At 48.6% G+C, this 20,159-nt stretch overlaps 1 pseudogene; it reads left to right on the top strand.

Annotated features, from left to right (window-relative positions):
* Positions 240-15,643, top strand: LOC102173587 (annotated as a pseudogene).

Genomic DNA, 20,159 nt, shown 5'->3' with positions numbered 1-20,159 from the left:
AATGCATTTTTTCCCTCCATCTCTACCTGGGTCTAGGATAGTGGGCTCAAAGAATTCTCCTAGGAAAGAGGTCCTTGCCAAGCATGGGCAGGGAGGCATTGGAGCTGGGTTGGATTGGGCACTCACCCTCCCCAGCCCCCACAAATGCTTAGACAACCTCCGGCAGAAACAAAAGCCAGCAGGTGTCTCCAACCACAGCAGAGCTCAGAGAAGGCTCAGGAGCCAGCAGAGGAGCCCGCATGGTGGAGTTTGTGCCCTTGTTTTTGCCATGGGAGCGCAGACTGCAGAACTTCACGGTCCTGCAGTATGTCTTCTGCATCATTGCCCTGAGTAAGGGGGCTGGGTTGGGGGACAGGAGACTGTGGGTTCCTGTCATTCCAGGTACACACAGTGTATTGATGGGACAAAGATGTAGGTCCTGAGGGGACTACTGAGGCTACTGGCCCTCCTGGAGGCCTCTGCAGGAGGTGGGAATTTGTTGGGTCTGGGGGGGTAGAAGCCCTCACCTGTGACTTTGGGCAGGGTTCTTAGCCCTCCTGGGCTGTGGGTTCCACCTGAATACCAGGACAGGGACCCACCTCAAGATGCTTGGTGCTGTGAGGAAGGAATCGGTGATTCTGGGACATTTGGGCTGCTCAGACTGCTCAGACAGGATTGAGTTCTTGCTTTTCATTCAGAGAAGAGAAGACTGACTCTGGTGGTTGGGAAAAGAGAGGGGAATAGGGATGAACAGGAGGGGGAGTGAAGCAGGGGACCATAGGGAATGGGCGAATGAGAAGCACAGCTGGGTCAGGCTCTGGCTGGGCAACTGACTGGCTGTGGGACCCTGGAGGACCCATGCCAAGCCTCCCCATGCCTCCATCTCATCATCTGCAGAATGGGCCCAAGGATGCTGACCTTATCGGGGAGGGGCTTTGGATGAAAGGAAGAAATGTGCTCACTCTTCTCAACTCAGCCCTGGCCTGGCCCCGGGTAGGGAGCCCAGAGGGTATGTGGGATCTAGTACCCAACCTACTCCCACAGTGAACATATCCATTATGACAGGAAGGCCTCAAACATGCCAAGTTCAGCTCTGCTGAAGGGAGCATTTTTGAGGAGGGCCCGAGATTGAGGACTGGGAAAGGAAAGTGACTAGAAGTGTGTGAGATTCTTCATCTCCCCTGCTGGCACCAGATTGGGTAGAAACTGCTCCCCCTGTAACTGCTGGTGTTCAGCCTGTACACAGATGCCACTGCTGTGCTAAGCCACTTCAGTCCTATCCAACTCTCTGTGACCTCATGGACTGTAGCCCACCAGATTCCTCTGTCCATGGGATTTTCCAGGTAGGAATACTAAAGTGGTTGCCAAGTCCTTTTCCAGGGGATCTTCCTGACCCAGAGATTGAAACTGCATCTCTTTGGGCTCCTGCATTGCAGGCAGATTCTTTACCACCGGTGCCACCTGGAAAGCTGTCTATCCTGGTGTTAAACTATGGACATACTCTGTACAGACTACTCTACAGCCATTTCACACATTCACACACAAACTCACACACACATAGGCACCACAAACCCAGCACACATACCACACACATATACCAGGTGGTCCCTTAGAACCTCCTCCAACTTTAGCAGCTAAAATTTTCATCCCAAGTAAAGCCCCCCAGTTTCCTGCTCCCCGCATCCCTGATGATTGACTTGTGTCTCTGTCTTAAGAGTCATTGGGCTCAGTCACTCAGTCATGTCTGATTCTTTGTGATCCTTTTGGACCATAAGCCACCAGGCTCCTCTGTCCATGGGATTTTTCAGGCAAGAATACTGGGGTGGGTTGCCATTTCCTCCTCTGGAGGATCTTGCCAATCCAGGGATCAAATCCTGGTGTCCTGTGTCTCCTGCATTGCAGGTGGATTCTTTATCCACTGAGTTATCAGGGAAGCCCCTAATGATTATTAGGCATTTTAAATATCCTTGATTGCCCTCATTACACAGATAAGCAGAGAAGCTGAGTGCCTAGATATCCAAGACTGTAAGTCTGGGCCCCTCTGCTTCCAAAGGAAGAAAGGGAAGGAGGCAGAGGGAGGAGAAAGGGCTGAGGGTGTGGGAGGAAGTGTGGAGCATGGGGAGGAGGGTTACCCTAGGGCAGGGGACAAGTCCCTTGGCTCCTGGATGAAAGGCACTGGGGGTCCAGAACCAGGTAGACTGACACTTGGGGATCATGAGGATGAGGGACATCTTTCTCACCTGGCCTTGGGGGAGCTTTGTGAGCGGGAGTGTGTCTGACTAGCTGTGCCCACCCCCAGCCCAGCCCGGGACCTGGGAGTATCAGGAACAGCGCAGGGAGGTCAAGTAGCCCTGGACCGGGAGCTAGAGGGAGAGAAGTTGAGAAAGAGGACGTGAGCCCACCAATGTCAGGAGCATGTACCTTGTCCCTTATCCTGGGGACAAAGAGGACCTCCAGGAGGCTTTAGGTATGGGAGGGACAAAGTTCAGTCTTTGGGTACAGGTCTCTGTGGCTGCATTTGGGGTTTCTACTCTGTCGACGGTTTAGGGGGTAGAATGATGATGGCAAGGAGTAGCCACAGTCTACATGAGAGGTCACCAAATTATGCCCCGTGAACCAAACCCTTTTTGTATTTGCACAGCCCATGAGCTAAGAATGGTTTTTACATTTTACATGATCTTGTGTCTATGTAATATCCTCCAAGTTGCCTTTTGAGCTGAGTGGCAAAGTCTAAAATATTTACAATCTGTCCCTTTAGGTAAATGATTGCCTCCCCTGGTCTAGGGAAGCTGAGGGTAGGTGGAAAGAAGGTACCTCTTCCCAGACATAGTAGGAGATGGATCTTCTGGGAAGGATTTAAAGGCTGACAGGAGATTAAGGGCTTTCAGTGGGGGAGTGAACCCCATACTTACATTGGACAGCTGGTTGACACTGGATATAAAATATGCATTTGTGGGAGGGGTAAAGAAGTGGCCAGAGAGGTCAATTAGGGCCTGTCACGGTGACCTCAGGGCATAGGTACCAATAGTTTCCAATGGGTTACTTGTTCACTCTGCTTCCTTTCCTCTCCTCTGTAACTCTCACACCTCACACAGGAAGGTAAGTTCCATTCAAACAGTTGGGCTTGTTCTCAGCTGTGTTTCCAGATCCTAGAAGGGTTGAAGGCAATGAATGTTTGTTGAATGAATGAATGTTGGGAGCATGATGGAGCCAAAATAGTAGAAATGAATGCCAGGTCCCATCCTACTAGCTTGCTGTCTGAGCTTAGGCAATTTGCATACCCTCTCTGGGCTTGGTAAAGTGGGGTGATACATTTTCCCACTTGATATTATGAGGTGAAAGAAGTCTCTTTCCTAAGTGACTGAAAAGACTCCCAAGTTTGGGTTTGGGATAAGGGGGATGGTGAAGTGCAGGGAAGTCTTTCTGGTCAAGTATAAATGACCAAAATGTGGTTTTTCCCTAACTATTTTTTTCTGGTTAAAGCTAATATTTGCTGTTGTAACACATTCAAACAAAATGTGTTTCCAAAGTGAAAGATGTCCCCTAAATCCAACCCTCTGGGGAGCCACTAATAACAACTTGATTTGATTCTCTAGAACTGGCTTTCTGAAAGCGGGAAAAACCAAAACATATTTTTAATTTTGCCCCAGGGCAGAGATCTAACTGGGTCATTGTTTTCTTCAAATTAAACATTTGTAGTAAAAAAAAATAAATAAATAATTTTACTTAATTAATTTATTTTAATTGGAGGCTAATTACTTTACAATATTGTGGTGGTTTTTGCCATACATCGACATGAATCAGCCATGGGTGCACATGTGTCCCCCCATCCTGAACCGCTCTCCCACCTCCCTCCCCACCCCATCCCTCTGGGTTGTTCCACAGCATCTGCCTTGAGTGCCCTGCTTCATGCATCAAACTTGCACTGGTCATCTGTTTTACATGTGGTAATATATGTGTTTCAATGTTATTCTCTCAAATCATCCCACCCTCGCCTTCTCCCACAGAATTCAAAAGTTCTTTACATCTGTGTTTCTTTTGCTGTCTTGCATATAGGGTCATCGTTACCGTCTTCCTAAACTCCATATATATGCGTTCACATACTGTATTGGTGTTTTTCTTTCTGACTTACTTTTCATTGTTAATAGGCTCCAATTTCATCCACCTTAGTTGAACTGACTCAAATGTTTTCTTTTTAGTAGCTGAGTAATATTCCATTGTGTATATGTACCACAGCTTCCTTATCCATTCATCTTCCAATGGATATCTAGGTAGCTTCCACGTCCTAGCTATTGTAAACAATGCTGCAATGAACTTTGGGGTACATGTGTCTCTTTCAACTCAGTAAATAAAATTGAAGTTAAATCCTGACCAACTTTCCCAGTGGCATCCTTTCTCCATCCCCTGGATTTGAGACAGTCAGCTCCAGGAGGGCAGGCATGGCTGTACCACCAGCACCTGGCACATCACAAGAGCTCTCTGGGAAGTGAACATCTGTGAGCCTCAACTTACTTTATCCAGATTCTGTATTTTACTACTGTTCAGACTGAGTCCAGAGTGCCTTCCTCCTGGAAGCATGCCGGGAAAGAGCCCGGCTACCCTTCTTCCAAAAGGAATAGAAATGGAAGCTGACCTTCTTAAGGAATTTGATTGCATGGTGTCAGGAGGAGAGAATGGGGTCTGGAAGGGGCAATATTCCCTGGAAATTAGGCTCTATTGGTATCATAGCACCTGACTCTTGAGATGAAACCAGGTTAGCCTGTGGTAGGGACTGAGAATCAAGGATCAGATGGAAATTCCTCGTCAGGCCCAGTCCTAGCCCTGCTGCACCCCCAACCTACAGTCCATTCAGGTGTTGACCTCTTCAACCTTCCTTCAGTAGGAAAGGGCATGGCAGGCAGAGGAAACTGCATGAGCGAAAGCTAAGAGGTTGAAGGAGCTCAGGCAGTCGGAGGAGCACTGAGCCACTTAGTGTAGCTGAAGCTACGGGGCCTGTGCATGAGGCAGGCTGGAGCAAGTTTCTTGAGGAGCCTGAATGTCAGGCTGAGTTGCTTGTGCTGTGCCTCAGTCATGAGAAGTTTAAGTAGAGGGAGGAATCTAGTGGGATTTGTCTACAGAAAGATGGACAGCGAGTATACAGAAGGAGGGCTGGGCAGAAAGAATGTCTCCATTTCTCTGAGGTTCCAAAGAATGATAACTGGAAACAATTTATGCAGTCACTGGGCTCCTGGGAATTTATTGAGCACTGAGGAAAGAAAGACTTCTTAACAGACAGGGAGGGAAAGGGAAGGGAAAACCAGAGTGAATGAGGCAGCGTGGCATAGGAGGAACAGGTGAGTTTGGAGTTAGTCCTGGTGTCAAATCCAGGGTCTCAGTGTGGCACATCCTCAACTGCATTTTCTCCTCCTTGGAGTACTGGGGAGGCTGACCTGTTCCCCCTGGGGTGATGGCTGGACAGGACAGTGCTGCTAGTGCTGGGCATACGGGGAGAGTGCATCCTTCACCCTGGCCATTAGTGCCCACTAATGCTCCTGCTTCCCTTCCCAGCCTTTATCTGCTATGCGGTCTTCATAGGCCTCCTGCTCACAAGATTCTGGATCTTCACTATCCTGCATGCCACCTGGTGGTACCTGGACCGAAACTCTCCACTGCACAGAGGCAGGCACATCCAGGCCTTCAGGTCCTGGATCTTAGGGAAGTACGTAAAAGACTATTTCCCCACCTTGGTGAGTAACGGAGCTATCTGGGTAGTGGCCAGGACTGTAGTGCCCCATGTGTCCATGGGGAAGTGTGATCCTGTGTGCAGTGAGTAGGGTACTGGGCTGGGAGAGACGAACCAGGCTTCCACCACTACGTGGCCTGGAAGAGAGTCCAGCCTCTGTCTGCCCATGGTTTTCCATCTGCAGAGATGTAGGGCCGATATGAGGATTGATAAATGAACAGGGTTTGAAGGAGTCTTGTGGGCCATCTAGTGTGGCACACATATGTAACTTACCTGCACCTCTCAGCAGCCATGCTTGAGGGTGCAGGTAATAAAGTCATGTCCTTAGAGACCTTCTGGCCTTACAGCTCATCATATAAGGAGACAAGCACCCAGGAGAGAGGAAGGTGTGACCAAGGTCACACAGGAAGTTCTTTTACTAGTTTTACAATTAGTGCCTTTCTGGGTAGAAAGCAAAACAGAGAGCCCTGAACTGGTTCTCAGGTTCTATCCTGTTGCATCTGGGTATGGTATGCGTTCTTGGAAAGCCTTTCCTGTTCTGATCTCAGTTTCTCCATGTATCCCCTAAGCAGTCTGCTCCCTCCTACTCTGAGTGCCTCTGATTCTCTGACTCAGGGCTCCTCATGGCCATTATGAAGTCCTGACCATGGACCCAAAGATCAGTCCTGATGGAAGAAAACATTGATTTGACCAACTCCATTCTGCTCATTCCTTTATCACAGAGAGAATAAACTCAGTTTGTAATCAGAGAGGAAAGGATGGCTCGTTGACCAGATAGGGTAGGAAAGGCAGAAGGGAAACAGTGCCAGGCCAGGGCAGGCAGCTGTCCTCTGCACACAGGAGAGAAGAAATATATGGAGTGTATTCTTTGGGCCTGGGCAGAAAAAGTTCTAATACCATGTGTGCAACCTACCTACTGCACACCTTACTGAGTATAATAAAATAGCCTTTCTGAGCCTCCATTTCTTCATATGTAGAGATGATACAGCATACATCACTGGGTTGTGTGGATTCCATGAGACATCAGGCCATCCTGGAGACCTCAGGACAGCATCTGGCTTTCTTTACAACCGGAGTTACTGTCAAATGCATGACTAGGGAAAAAAAATGATGCTGAGCAATTCTGTGCCTGTCCTTTGCACCCCCTTTCTGCTCCTTCCTTCGTGAGGTTCCAAGGGGATTTCTCAGCCCTAAAACTATTGACAGTGGTGGGACATCGAACTTGATTTGCAGAAATTCCACCTACACAGTGTTCAGGATTGTTGCCCCCTGGAGTCTTCAGGCATCGCCATATCCACTGGAGGGGCAAGAGCACAAAGTAGCCAGCAGAGAGAGAGATAACATGCACTTTGCCTCACCTAGCCTGGGCTGGGGGCCTGCAAGAGTGGGGATTTGACCTGCAGATTTTAGACCTAACCACCTCCCGGTAGCTCAGACAGTAAAGCATCTGCCTACAATGCAGGAGATCAGGGTTCAATCCCTGGGTCGGGAAGATCCCCTGGAGAAGGAAATGGCAACCCACTCCAGTATTCTTGCCTGTAAAATCCCATGGACTGAGGAGCCTGGTAGGCTACAGTCCATGGGGTCGCAAAGAGTCGGTCACGACTGAGCGACTTCACTTCTTTACCTCCCAGGAGACCCTTCAACATGCCCACACATATTTATAGTACAGGTCCTTCAGGGATCTTGGGGAGGACAACATGTTCGTGGTCCCAGGTAGGGAGCCCCTCTCTGTTGGTGCTCCCCTGCATTCATAAGCCTCTGCACTCTGTGTCAAATGAGCATGTATTTCTGAACTTCCTTCAGTTCTTCCTGATTTAATACCTACAGTCTATTGGTAGAGTTATAAGTAAATTTAGAAAACTATTTTAGAGTACTGGATCTTTCTAAGTATACCCTATGGCCTTCCTACAAAAGTCTTTTGGCATTGCCATATCCACAGGAGGGGCAGTAGCACCAAATGGCCAGCAGAGAGAAAACTAATGGTGGAGAATCAGGCAGTGTTTCCCCTAGGACAAGTTGCCTCCACCTCATGCTGATGATAAGTCCAGGAGCTGGGTTTCTTTGTGAAGATTTCATTATCCTGGAGCAGCAATGTCTACACAGGCCAAGGCCTGAGCAGGGGTGTAGTGCTGTGGGCAGGCTGTGACCTGGTGTCAGGAAGTGCTGCAGACTTGGCATGACAGCTCCCTGACCCTCCCCACCCACATCTGCGGGCATCGCTAGAGACTTCATGCCCTTCCTCCCAGCCCCTACCTTCAGCACCCTGAGGTCTCTTACACTGTGTCACAGCAACTCAGGGGTCCAGCCCTCCATCTGGGATAGAACCCCAGCTACCACAGTCCTTGGAGAGATGCTCACTCTCTCCTGTGATGGCTCCTTCATCCTGGGTGGGCTCTGCCTGGGACAAGGTCTCTCTTCACATAGGACAGAGGCTTGTGTCCCTGTCACCCTGCCAGGAGTCCTACCTCTGCCTTGGGCAGGAGGCCTTCCCTCCCAGGTGGGCTGAATCGGCTTCATCTATTCATGAGTCTGCTCCCTCTCCCTCTTCATTCCACAGTCTCCCAGAGCACCTCTTCTGCTCCAGGCCTGCAGTGGGGACAAGGATCCTCAGATAGGCATCTCTAATCTCAGGACACTCACATGGGGGTGTGATAGCACTTGGGCACAGGGGAGACATAGAAGAGATCAGCACAGAAAGTCAGAACAGAGACCAGGGAGGACATGAGGTGCAGCCCCGATTCACCAGGCTGCCGTCCCTGCAGCTGGTCAAGACTGCCGAGCTGGACCCCTCCCGGAACTACTTCACTGCCTACCACCCCCACGGGATCATGGGCATTGGAACTGTTACCAACCTGTGCACTGAGGGCACAGGCTTCTCCTTGATCTTCCCTGGTATCCGCCCACATCTTATGACATTGAACATGTTTTTCCAGGTCCTCTTGGTCAGGGATTACATCATGTTAGGGGATAAGTCTTTCAACCATTGGATTGCCCAGGTATATGAGGGCTGGAGACATGAGGGGGGTTTTTAGGAAGGGCTGCCAACAATCAGAACTTTCTCTAAGAGTATGTATATTAGAAAAGGAGGTTAGTATAAGGAAGCACTTCCCACAGTTCTATGCCCAGCAATGAGCTCGGTGAGGGGTTGTGTGGAGAGAAAGGACTCTGTCCCAGTCCTCAGGGAGCTCCCACCTGGGAGAGGGGAGCCCAGGGTACACCACCCCCACCCCCACAGTCCCTGCCCCCTTTATCCTGTATCTAACCACCATCCTCTCTCCCTAGGGCTGGTCTCAGTAGACAGGGAGAGTGTTGCTCACTTTCTGAGCAGGGAAGGAGGCAGTAACCTGCTGTCCATCGTTGTTGGGGACGTCCAGGTGTCACTGGATGCCAGGCTATGGAACCACAAGGGCTTTATCAGGCTCACCCTGATGCATGGGTATCAGGGAGAGGGCTCTTAGTTCAGCTGGAGATTGACAAAGATTGTATTTTGCTGGAAAGACTGAGAGATGAATGTAAATCCTATTTTGGCAAGAGATGCTCAGTCCATTCACAGTGAAGATTCTATCTTGGTTATAGATGTACTGTGCTGTGCTATGCTTAGTCACTCAGTCGTGTCCAATTCTTTGTGAACCTATGGACTGTAGCCCACAAGGCTCCTCTCTGCATGGAGATTCTCCAGGCAAAAATACTGGAGTTGGTTGCCTTGCCCTCCTCTAGGGGATCTGCCCAACCCAGGGATCAAACCCACATCTCCCACATTGCAGGCATTCTTTGCTGTCTGAGCCACCGAGCCCTAGATGTATTGTGTCATGCCCAAATACCCAGAGAAGATTCTAGAAGGGAGACTTGGTGATCAAAGGGACTAGATGTGAAGGGTCGTAATGCCCACAGTTGGCATCAGATCTGAGACCTAAGGCTTCTGTGAGAATGGAGCTTATGAAGTAGCTTAAAGCTGTTCTCTTACCCTGAAGCACTCTTTAAGAATATAAGCTAGCTGGGGCAGAAGAGATTTTGAAAGAAAGTTTGCAGATGTTTTAAATCAGAGAGGACTGTCTGCAGCATTCTGGTCTCCCTGTCATGGTGTAATGGGGAGGTGATGGCCCCAAGAGGAGGCAGTAACTGCTTGAGTCATAAAGCAAGGCTGTGGCAGGTCTGAGAGACACCCGAGGCCTCCTACTTTCGGTCCGTGACTCTGTCCTCTGCTCCAGCTCCCACTCACTATGTCCCTGCAGGAAGCTAGTGACCAGCTTGTGCCTTCTTGCCCCTCCACATGCCCTGTCTCTTGCCTCCCTCCAGAGCAGCTCTGGTGCTGATCTTCTCCTTTGGAGAGAAAGACATGTTTAACCAGACTGAGAACTCCCCTGGTTCCTGGTTGCGCTGGTTCTGGGAACAAAATTCTGAAGATCGTGGGAGCTTCCATTCCACTCTTTTATGGCTGTGGTGTTTCCAATACACTTTTGGTCTTAATCCATACTGTCGGCCCATCAATGCTGGGGGTAAGCCAAAATCCAGGCTGGGAGGGGTTGGGTTACAGGGCAAGGGACCTGGGCTTGGGCTGAAGGGGAATGGAAATGGGCCAGACACATCCTTGTCCTCCTGGAGTTCAGGTTCTATTACTGGGAGATGGACATATAGGCAAGTAACCCAGATGCAAGGCTGCTGGGAGACAGTGTGAGGAACTCTGCCCGTGGCAAAGGTCATGAGGAAGGAGGCTTCGACATATGCAAAGGCTGGATCGAGCCTCAGGAAACCCCCTGTTCCAGAGCATCTATCCCCAAAACCAGAGTCTGCCTATTTTAATGCTTCATGCTCTCATCTACACCTCTGACTTTATGGGGGGCTGTCCCCCACCACCTCTCTTGGAGAAGGAGTTAACCTACAGCTCCAGTTAATAAAAATTCCTGGGCATGACAAGAGTATTTCAACTTAAAAACTCCTCTGAAGGTTATCTAGCCTGCCTGAACAGCTTCATCCAGCCACATGTGATTGTTTACAGCCTCCCAATCATGAGAGGCATGAGATGTTTTAAACTTTCTCAAGGCAGATTCTTTTAGGAAGTTAGAAATTATTAGTATAGTGGGTTGACTAGGAATTATATTGGTGAAGGGTTTTTCATTTATTGGGCCAATGTTTGCTGCTAAATCTCCATATTCCCTGCCCTTATAATGAATATAACTAGCATATAGGAGAAAGAAGTATTAACCTTTAAGATTAATCATGTTAATGAATCAAGGCAAATCGGAAGTGGTCAAACAAGAGATGGCAAGGGTAAACATCGACATTCTAGGAATCAGCGAACTAAAATGGACTGGAATAGGTGAATTTAACTCAGATGACCATTACATCTACTACTGCAGGCAGGAATCCCTCAGAAGAAATGGAGTAGTCATCATGGTCAACAAAAGAGGCTGAAATGCAGTACTTGGATGCAATCTCAAAAACGACAGACTGATCTCTGTTCGTCACCAAGGCAAACCATTCAATATCACAGTTATCCAAGTCTATGACCCAACCAGTAATGCTGAAGAAGCTGAAGTTGAACGGTTTTATGAAGACCTACAAGACCTTTTAGAACTAACACCCAAAAAAAGATGTCCTTTTCATTATAGGGGAGTGGAATGCAAAGGTAGGAAGTCAAAAAACATCTGGAGTAACAGGCAAATTTGGCCTTGGAATGAAGAATAAAACAGGGCAAAGACTAATAGAGTTTTGCCAAGAAAATGCACTGGTCATAGCAAACACCCTCTTCCAACAACACAGGAGAAGACTCTACACATGGACATCACCAGATGGTCAACACCGAAATCAGATTGATTATATTCTATGCAGCCAAAGATGGAGAAGCTCTATACAGTCAACAAAAACAAGACGGGGAGCTGACTGTGGCTCAGATCATGAACTCCTTATTACCAAATTCAGACTGAAATTGAAGAAAGCAGGGAAAACCACTAGACCATTCAGATATGACCTAAATCAAATCCTTTATGATTATACAGTGGAAGTGAGAAATAGATTTAAGGGCCTAGATCTGATAGATAGAGTGCCTGATGAACTATGGAATGAGGTTTGTGACATTGTACAAGAGACAGGGATCAAGACCATCCCCATGGAAAAGAAATGCCAAAAGGCAAAATGGCTCTCTGGGGAGGACTCACAAATAGCTTGAAAAGAAGAGAGGCAAAAAGCAAAGGAGAAAAGGAAAGATATAAGCATCTGAATGTAGAGTTCCAAAGAACAGCAAGAAGAGATAAGAAAGCCTTCCTCAGTGATCAATGCAAAGAAATAGAGGAAAACAACAGAATGGGAAAGACTAGAGATCTCTTCAAGAAAATTAGAGATACCAAGGGAACATTTCATGCAAAGATGGGCTCGATAAAGGACAGAAATGGTATGGACCTAACAGAAGCAGCAGATATTAAGAAGAGGTGGCAAGAATACACGGAAGAACTGTACAAAAAAGATCTTCACGACCCAGATAATCATGATGATGTGATCACTCATCTAGAGCCAGACATCTTGGAAAGTGAAGTCAAATGGGCCTTAGGAAGCATCACTACAAACAAAGCTAGTGGAGGTGATGGAATTCCAGTGGAGCTCTTTCAAATCCTGAAAGATGATGCTGTGAAAGTGCTGCACTCAATATGCCAGCAAATTTGGAAAACTCAGCAGTGGCCAGAGGACTGGAAAAGATCAGTTTTCATTCCAATTCCAAAGAAAGGCAATGCCAAAGAATGCTCAAACTACCACACAATTGCACTCATCTCACATGCTAGTAAAGTAATGCTCAAAATTCTCCAAGCCAGGCTTCAGCAATACGTGAACCGTGAACTCCCTGATGTTCAAGCTGGTTTTAGAAAAGGCAGAGGAACCAGAGATCAAATTGCCAACATCTGCTGGATCATGGAAAAAGCAAGAGAGTTCCAGAAAAACATCTATTTCTGCTTTATTGACTATGCCAAAGCCTTTGACTGTGTGGATCACAATAAACTGTGGAAAATTCTGAAAGAGATGGGAATACCAGACCAATACCTAACCTGCCTCTTGAGAAATCTGTATGCAGGTCAGGAAGCAACAGTTAGAAGTGGACATGGAACAACAGACTGGTTCCAAATAGGAAAAGGAGTACGTCAAGGCTGTATATTGTCACCCTGCTTATTTAACTTATATGCAGAGTACATCATGAGAAAATGGTGATTGCAGCCATGAAATTAAAAGACGCTTACTCCTTGGAAGAAAAGTTATGACCAACCTAGATAGTATATTCAAAAGCAGAGACATTACTTTGCCAACAAAGGTCAGTCTAGTCAAGGCTCTGGTTTTTCCTGTGGTCATGTATGGATGTGAGAGTTGGACTGTGAAGAAGGCTGAGCACCGAAGAATTGATGCTTTTGAACTGTGGTGTTGGAGAAGACTCTTGAGAGTCCCTTGTACTGCAAGGAGATCCAACCAGTCCATTCTGAAGGAGATCAACCCTGGGATTTCTTTGGAAGGAATGATGCTAAAGCTGAAACTCCAGTACTTTGGCCACCTCATGAGAAGAGTTGACTCTTTGGAAAAGACTCTGATGCTGGGAGGGATTGGGGGCAGGAGGAGAAGGGGACAACCAAGGATGAGATGGCTGGATGGCATCACGGTCTCGATGGACATGAGTCTGAGTGAACTCCGGTAGATGGTGATGAACAGGGAGGCCTGGCGTGTTGCGATTCATGCGGTCACAAAGAGTGGGACACGACTGAGCGACTGAACTGAACTGAACTGAACCTTAGGCTAAGTAAATTCCTTTCTTAATTGTAACCCACTACACCCTCACCCTATAGGAATGCTACTTTATTTGGTACCTTCAGAGGGTGGCACCTGGTTTAAGAAAAAATCACCCCTGGAAAAAATAAGTTTTCTGGTTGACTGACCGTTATCAGAAAGAAAGGGTCATAAAATGTTAGCAGGCCTCATGACCAGAAGATGATGTAAAGCCCCTAAGACCTTTGTATACATTTGTATAAAGCACCTGATTTTGATAAGGGTCAGGTCTGCTGACCCCGCATGACTCTGTATTCATCCCTATCTATAACAAAAAGTATATAAGCAGACCTGAAAAATAAAGAAAGGGGACCAGTTCCTGGAAAGACTGGTTTCTGCCGTGTGGTCTTTACTCGTTCTCTCCGTTTTTCTGGCTGAATTCCCTTCTGGAGCATGGAGGCTCGCCATGTGTACTTACTTGCCCCGGCTTCTAAGACCCACGCGAGAGGGAGCCCAAGGCGGGGCACCCTCTGCTATTCAAGCAGGTGCCGGTGGCCTATGTAGATGGTGCAGATTCCTTGTCTTGGAGTTTTATTGGTATTCCACGTAAACCAAGTTATTCAGCATCCTTTTCTCCACTAGTATTTTCCTACTACACTATTTCTTTCTAATCTCCCTCCATATCTTTAATTAAGCAATTAATTCCTAGAACGCTGACTCCATCCCCGCTTCAAATTATTACTGGGAAATGGACATATAGGCAAGCAACCCAGATGCAAGGCATCTGAGATGAGAAGAGTAACAGGGGCATAAAGACCAGTTGCCATTACTGATAACGGAGCACCTACTGTGCCAGGCACTGCATTGGCTACTTATATGTGGCTTCTCAGTTGTCCCTACAACCTTGGAAGCAAAAACTATCATCCTCATTTTATTGATCACAAAATGAGACCTATAGAAGGTAAATCATTTCCAAAAGATGACCCTGCATTTGAGTAACACAACTGAGATTTGAGTCAGGATCTACTTGACTTTTACTATGCTAGAGGAAGGAGTTTTTACTTCTGAGAAGACAATCTCCAAAAGGATTATTGGGGAAGATGGATATAGGGACGTGCACTCCAGGTCTGTTAGAACTGTGTATAATAGCCATCATCAGGCTACAAAGGAGAGCCTGAAGGAATTTCCTATAAATAATGGGCATGGGCTTTAGTGCATGGATTTAACACCATCTTTTCAGTTATATGGTCATCTCATTTGCTCTCCTCTTGGATTCCAAATATCTTCCAATGGCAAAGCTTGTAATGAGAAGTCTGTTTATCTCCATTCACCCAGTTACCTTTAGTTGAGTCCAGGCAGTCAAGAGTTTCCCTGGATTTGGGGGTAATATTTTCAGGAATGTTATAGGGCTGCTGCCTCCAGATGACTTTGAAGAGAAGACACGACAGCTGCTTTCTGAGCCAGATATAACCAGAGGAAGGAAGTTGATAGGGCCTCCTATTTCCTCCTTAGAATGGGGGGCACTGCCCTCTAGCATAGCAAGAGAGAGGGAAGTAGGGTGCTTGGGGTGTGGCCCACCACCTCCCAGACATTTGGGTGTGTCCAATCATGGCATCTGAGATTCCCACATCCATGTGTCCTTGAGACTAAGAGCACATTCCCAGGGCTTACAACCTGACACTGATTCTGCCTAGCTATGTGACATTAAACAAGTTACTTAAGCTCCCTGAGGTGAGTTTAACACCTCAGCTGTCAAAAAGGAATAAAGCAAGTTCTATCTTTGGAGGATTTCTAGGAGGATAAAGAGATCATGCATTAAAGTATCTAATACATTGCCTAGCAGGAGGTCATGCAGCCTGTGGCGTTTTATCATCAGAGCTTGGAGTTGCCCTAATATCTAGATTAGGTCACCCAAAATACAATTGGAAGGGAGGCAGTACAGGCACCTTCCAGCAGGTGTGACCTCTGCCATGGAGTCCTGGCCCATGGGATCCTGGGACTCCAGTGGTTCCTGCTCTGGGCCATCACTCACCTCTGTGTCTTGCAGTGGGGAAGCCCATCGAGGTACAGAAGACACCACATCCCTCCCAGGAGGAGGTGGACAGGCTGCACCAGCGCTACATGAACGAGCTGGGAAACCTCTCCGAAGCCCACAGGCTCCAGTACAATGTTCCCAGAAACCAACACTTGGAGTTCTGCTGAGCAGAGATGCTGCCCCAAAGGGCAGGGCTGGATTGGGGAGGATGGAGGGAAGGTGTTGTGATCCCAGAAGGCTTCCTTGAAGTGTCTGTTGAACACATCTCCAGAGCCTTCACTGACTCCTGTAGCTCCACCCCATGCCAGGCTCCAGGTCACACTTGGCTCCATGGCAGAAGAAGCCAGACGCTGGCATCAGGGATTTGCTCTCCTGCACTGACTCCTCTGTAATGGGCCCTCTCCTTGGTTCTGCCCACCTGAGAAGTGGGAGAGATACTAGGAGAGGCTGATGTCTGTGTCTCTGTCCTCTGTGGTCCTGTCACTCAATGAGCAGGACAAAGAGCAGCTCCAGTTAGCAGGTTTCCCTTCCTCTGCCTTGAGTGACAGCATAGAAGCAGCCCCCAGCTGCAGCACTTTCTCCTACAAGCTCCCCCATCCTGTGTCCTGCCTGGCCCATCTCCTCCCTCCCTGAGCTGGAGAGGAGGGTGAGGTCATAACCTCCTGGCTGATCCTGGCACCTCTGAGTTTCTGAGTCCTCTGAGCCCCAGGCTGGCAGCCACAGGGAGATCCAGAAGTTGGGGAAAAAGAACTGGGCTCTGTCACTGGCTAAACCACTATACACTAACATCTTCATCCTCCTTCTGGGTCTCAGTTTCCCTGAGTGACTAAGATGAACTTTGACCTCAATTCTGAGGTCACATTAGCTGCGAACTTCAATGGCAGTTCCTACTCATTCAGCCCTAACAGTGGCATGGAATCTGGGCTCCATAAATTTCAATTCAACAATTGAAAGATTCTGGGAATTCCCTAGGAGTCCCGTGGTTAGGACCCTGCACTTTCACTGTCAGGGCCCGGGTTCAACCCCTGGTAGGGGAACTAACATCCCTCAAGCCACTTAGTGTGGCAAAACAAAACAACACAGAAACAATTGAAGGATTCCATTTAATCTTTTTCTCAATCCTTCTACCTCCTACTAGGAAAGAAAAGAAAGAAAGAAAGAAAGTGAAGTCACTCAGTCGTGTCCAACTCTTTGCAACCCCGTGGACTGCAGCCCACCAGGCTCCTCCGTCCACGGGATTCTCCAGGCAAGAATACCGGAGTGGGATTGAACCCAGGTCTCTCACATTGCAGGCAGACGCTTTAACCTCTGAGCCACAAGGGAAGCCCCAACAGGAGGGCTGGTCAAAAGCTCACCTTTGATTCCCAGCCTGGCCCCCAGCCCTGCTGTCCTGTGCCCCCTTCCCAGATGGTGGCTCAGATGGGCCAGAGAATGGCATGCTTCTTCTTCCTTCCTAAGCAGTCAACTCCAGCTTACCACCTCTGGCCTATTCTGTGGGAGGCAAGGGTTATATTACATAAAGAAACAAGGCAGACCAGCCAGAGAAGGAAGGCCACACCTGAGGAGTGACTGATCTTATGCATCTGCAAGAAGAGAAGGTGGGGCCAAGCCTCTGACGAGAATTCTGGGTTCCTAGGTCTGGGACACAGGTCATTAGTGAGGGACAGGATGGAGGGTGGGACAGGATGATAGCATAAGACCAGAACTGTGAACCCCCACATTTTGAGTGGGAAAATAAGTCTTCTCCCTTCGTAAGCTAATCACAGCAATAACTGTAAATGTGGGGCACTTCAAGAATGTAAATTTGGGTCCAAGCTTAGCCCAACCCTTTTCAGTGGCTGTGGGCAAGTCACATCCTCCACAAACCTTAGTTTTGCTATCAGAGAAACAAGAATCACAACATGAAGCTTGAGTCTTGGGAGTGGAACAGATATAATGAGATAATTAGCCATTTCACATACTGTGAGAAATGGTTGGCAGGGAGAAGAGTGTAACCAGGAGTCAGGTCATAAATGTGCCCAGCATCTCATGATGGCCTGTTCTGACACTATGAAGTGGGTGCTATAGGGTCCTAAGAGAAGCAGGATCAAGAGCAGGGGGTTTGAGAAAGGGAGTGATGGTTTCCACCAGGGGAAGAGGGAGGAAGTTGCAGGTGGGCTATGCCATGAAAGAAGGGCAGGATTTGCCAGGAGAGAAGTACCTGTCTGCTATCATTTTCTACTGCTTGTATTGAACCACTGCAGACCTTAGTGGCTGAACGCAGCAAGGATTTATTGTGTCCACATCTCTGTGGGTGGCTGGGTGGTTCTTAGTCTTAACCCAAGCTCTCCTGCAGCTGAGTTCAGTGGTGGGGTGGCTGAAGTTGGGGGCAGCTGGGGGGCCCGACAGACTGACCTCGCCTTGCAGGTGGGCATGCTGCTGCTAAGTCGCTTCAGTGGTGTCTGACTCGGTGACCCCATAGACGGCAGCCGACCAGGCTCCACCGTCTCTGGGATTCTCCAGGCAAGAACACGGGAGTGGGGCATAGGGCCCTTCTTTCTCTACTGATCTGACTTCACATTCATGGTGGCTGGTTTCCAAAGGATGAGAGCAAGGCTGCAACATCTACTAAGTCCTCTAGGCATGACTTGCACAATTTTGCTTGCATCTGTCAAAGCAAGTCCTGAGGCTGGTCTAGATTCAAAGGGAGAGGAATAGGCTTCTCCTCTGTGTGGCAGGAACAGCAAGTCACGCTCAAAAGGGTGGGACACAGATAGCAACACTTGGGCCCCTCTTTGAAAACAGTTTACCAATAAGTGTACGTGGAAAGCTGCCAGGCCCCCTTCTCCCACATCACCTGGCCCTCCCTGAGTGTGACTGTGACAAAGCCCTACTTTACCCTGAAGGTCTCGGCTCCATTCCCCTTCGGTGCCCATCCCCATCCTTCTTGTTCCTTCTAGGGCTCTCCATTGCTCCTAGAACTTGTATCAGCCTGGATCCCAGCAGGGACCAGTTGCCATGTTGCAGTTAGGATAATGTAAAGCAATTTGGGGCTTCCCTGGTGGCTCAGTAGTAAAGAATATGCCTGCAATGCGGGAGACCTGGGTTCAATATCTAGGCTGGGAAGATTTCCTGGAGAAGACAATGGCTACCTACTCCAGTATTCCTGCCTGGAGAATTCCGTGAACAGGGGAGCCTGTCAGGCCCCAGCCCATGGAATCACAAAGAGTCAGAGATGACTGAGGGACTGACGTTAACACTTAATAATGAAATCTCTCTAAGGTAATTTTAACTAAGGAACAATTCTCTGAGAAGCATGCAGGGGGTGGGAAGCACACAATTATCCAGGGCTGTGGCAGAGGTAAAGGGCTACTACCACCCTGAAACCTAGAAGGACAAGAGGAGGCAGCTGTGGCCTGAAACTGGAGGGCCTGAAACTGAAATTCAGGGGCCAGGTTGGTGGAGGAGCACAGGAGCATGCTGACCCTGCAGGGAAAGAGCCTTCCCACCTCACTCTCCTCCCTCCATTCGGCCTGCCAAGTCTCTCGATTGCCTGAACCCAGGTGGAAGCTAGAGGGTACCCAGACCCTTGGGATACAGTCTATGGAATAGTCTCTCTGCAGAAAGCAAGGTGGACACATGTGGAGAGTAGGTCTGAACGTGTCAACGGGAGACAGAAGGTGTCCTCATCCAAGCCCGAGCTTCTTTTCCCACCATCCCCAGCCTCCACTGTCTCCTCCAGGTCTCCATCCTCCTCCTCCTCCCTTGGCCTTCAACTCTCATCGTATGGATGAGATAGTAGTTTCCATTGGGTTCACAAGACTTTCTCTTCCTCTGCTGTTGACTCAGCACCCTGGGTTCTCACTGGCGGGGAGGGGAGGTCCCAGTACTGTGAAACAATCCTCCTGCCTCCAGGGTTTCCCTCTAGCTAGCCTGCACCCAGCACCTGAGTCTTCTCCTCAAATAAAACCCAGCCTGTAAATGATCTCTATGTGTCAGGATATGCCTAAACGCTACCTCAGCCTGGCTTTCAAGGCCCTTTCAAACCTGTTCTGCAAACCTGCCCCGTTTCACCTCCTGGATCCTCTCCCCTCCAGCCCACTCTTGCCTGCCCTGCACACTCAGTCTTACAGAACACATGCTGCTCACACAGGCTATGTCGTAGGACCCTTTCCCTGGACCCTCTGTTTCCTCCACTTGGTTGAATAAAGGACACCTCTGTTGTCAGACCTCAGTACACTCCACCCACCTTCAAATCCAGCATTCCCACCCCACTGCCCTCAATCCCAGTTAGTTACCCATCTTGTGAGCTGACTTGTGGTGAAAGGACAGGGCCACTAGTGGTTGAGTGGATACCATGCTGCCAGGGGACTGGACTCTGAGGCTAGACCACATCCTTATTGCCCCCAGCACTCACCCAGCCCTGACACAGAACCTAGGCACCTCAGTATCCCCATGGCACCTCTCGGGCCTCACAGGCCAGACCTGGGAAGGGGTAGAGACCAGTACTAGACTCTCAGGTGATTAAACTGGTTCTCTCTTGGTTTAGATCTAATGTTCCAAAACTAAGCTGCTTTTATACAACCAACATTTACTGTCTCACAGTTTCTGAAGGTCAGTGTTATGGAGTTGCTAGGTTGTGGGCCTGAGCACAGGTGTCTCATAACAAGGCAGCCAAGCTGTTGCAGGGGCTACTGTCTCAGA

This window comes from Capra hircus, chromosome 15 (assembly GCF_001704415.2).
Source record: "Capra hircus breed San Clemente chromosome 15, ASM170441v1, whole genome shotgun sequence".
Classification (NCBI taxonomy): domain Eukaryota; kingdom Metazoa; phylum Chordata; class Mammalia; order Artiodactyla; family Bovidae; genus Capra; species Capra hircus.
This window is presented reverse-complemented; position numbering and strand designations above follow the sequence as displayed.